Here is a 2,500-nt window from a genome sequence, read left to right on the forward strand (position 1 = left end):
TTGCGGCGGTGTCCCGATCTTCCCCTCGGACCTTGAAAATCCGGGAGAGGGCCACGTGGAGGTGTCGCGCCGGTTCGTACCCATATCCGCAGCAGGTCTCCAAGGTGAAGAGCCTCTAGTCGATAGAATAATGTAGGTAAGGGAAGTCGGCAAATTGGATCCGTAACTTCGGGATAAGGATTGGCTCTGAGGATCGGGGCGTGTCGGGCTTGGTCGGGAAGTGGGTCAGCGCTAACGTGCCGGGCCTGGGCGAGGTGAGTGCCGTAGGGGTGCCGGTAAGTGCGGGCGTTTAGCGCGGGCGTGGTCTGCTCTCGCCGTTGGTCGGCCTCGTGCTGGCCGGCGGTGCAGGATGCGCGCGCCTGCGCGGCGTTCGCGCCCCGGTGCTTCAACCTGCGTGCAGGATCCGAGCTCGGTCCCGTGCCTTGGCCTCCCACGGATCTTCCTTGCTGCGAGGCCGCGTCCGCCTTAGCGTGCTCCTCCGGGGGCGCGCGGGTGCGCGGATTCTCTTCGGCCGCCATTCAACGATCAACTCAGAACTGGCACGGACTGGGGGAATCCGACTGTCTAATTAAAACAAAGCATTGCGATGGCCCTAGCGGGTGTTGACGCAATGTGATTTCTGCCCAGTGCTCTGAATGTCAACGTGAAGAAATTCAAGCAAGCGCGGGTAAACGGCGGGAGTAACTATGACTCTCTTAAGGTGGCCAAGTGGCGGCGGTGTGGCTGCATCCGGACTTGGCTTTTCGAAGTGCGGTCTTGATGTAGTCGTGCTGTTGCTGCGAGGTGCCTTCCTTGGGTTGTAGTTACAGGGAGAGTGATGCGCAATACATGGGCCTAGCCCTCTTAGCCTCTCCTCTCCTGCGGTCTTCTCCCCTTCTCGTGGGCCCGCTGATTTTCGCAGAGTGGAAGACCGCACCAGGGGCTTGGGGGGGTTACCAGCCCCCCCTCGCACTATCCCTTTGTTAGTTGGGGGCAGTATTCAGAGAAAAAGTGGTGGCCCTTCCGCTGAAGGTGCCACCCCAACTTCCCCAGCACCTAGCCGGCCAACCGGCCGTGCCGAAAATTTTGTAACTTTTGCAGCTATGTATACCTGTAGTGAGTGCCACCGCAGCTTCACCACCAAGAACGGTCTCGGGGTCCATCGCCGCCGCCAACACCTTGCGGCCGCCAACGCGGAGATCGTCACGGAGAGGCATCGCGCGAGGTGGACGGAGGAAGAAGTCCTGTCGCTCGCCAAGGCAGAGGCCGAACTGTTCCTCGAGAGGGACGCCCGGTTCTTCTTTGTAAATCAAGAACTCATCAGGATGTTCCCCGACCGAACGCTTGAGGCAATCAAGTGCCGACGGCGGCAAGCTGCCCACAAGCAGCTTGTCCGCCAATTCATGGAGGCGCTTGAGATCGGTCGGGGGGAAGAGCCGGCGTCCCGCCGGGGAGCAGCGAGCCCGCTGCCTGACGCGGGCGAGGCCGCTGCGCCGCCCGTCGACGCAGCCGAGGACTTCGCGGCCGACACCACCGGGCCGCCGCCGGAGGGGCCGACTGACGCCGCCATCTGGGAGCATCTGGCGGGGCTACCCGCTTCCGCCCAGCGTTTCTCTGCCCTGGATCGTGTCATAGGTCTGGGGCGGGGCACGCCGCCCGATGTCATCCTGGGCATGCTCCCGGATGCCCTTGCGTCGGTCGGGTCCAGAGGGGAGAGATCGATCACCAGGACACAGCGGCCGCGCCAACCATCGAAGCGGCCGCCTGCCGCGCCGCCGACGCAGAAGCGCAAGCGGCGCCGCTGGGAGTACGCGAGAACGCAGGATGCCTTCCGACGGTCGCGTGCACGTTGCGTGCGCGGCCTCTTGGATGGCACCCTGCTCCAGCCGCCACCTGCCATCCCTGGTCTGCTGGACTTCTGGGCGGACCTCTTCACCAAGAAGCCCATCTCCACCGCGGGCTTCATTCGTGACCGCCTCCTCCCGCACTCAGAGCCTGTCGCTCTTGAGTGCATATGGGGGCCGGTCACACATGAGGAGGTCGCCGCCGCGTTGCCGCCCAGGGGATCAGCAGCCGGGCCGGACGGCCTTACCCCAGCGGAGTTGCGGCGCCTGCCGCACGAAGTCCTGGTGAAAGTGATGAATCTCTTCCTTCTGGCCCGCGCCCTTCCGGAACGCCTGCTTCGCGCGCGGACGTCCCTTCTCCCGAAAACGGCTGCACCAACATCCCCCGCTGACTTTCGCCCCATTACGGTCTGCTCGGTGTTGGCGCGGACCTTTCACAAGGTTCTCGCGTCACGCCTGATGCGCGCATGTGCTGTGGACGAACGTCAGCGGGCATTCATCCCTCGGGATGGGATGTTGGAAAATACCTTCATCTTGGACACTGCTCTCACCGACGCAGTTCGCTCCTGCCGCTCTGTCTTTGTGGCGTCGATCGACGTATCTAAGGCATTCGATTCGGTAGATCATGCTGCCCTTCGCCCCGTGCTGAAGGCGCATGGCCTGCCGGATTGCTTTGT

The 2,500-nt window shown here is 63.3% G+C and overlaps 1 pseudogene; it reads left to right on the top strand.

Annotated features, from left to right (window-relative positions):
- Positions 1 to 2,500, top strand: part of LOC124729423 — a 7,962-nt pseudogene that overhangs the window by 2,184 nt on the left and 3,278 nt on the right.

This window comes from Schistocerca piceifrons, unplaced genomic scaffold, assembly GCF_021461385.2.
Source record: "Schistocerca piceifrons isolate TAMUIC-IGC-003096 unplaced genomic scaffold, iqSchPice1.1 HiC_scaffold_1208, whole genome shotgun sequence".
Taxonomy (NCBI): domain Eukaryota; kingdom Metazoa; phylum Arthropoda; class Insecta; order Orthoptera; family Acrididae; genus Schistocerca; species Schistocerca piceifrons.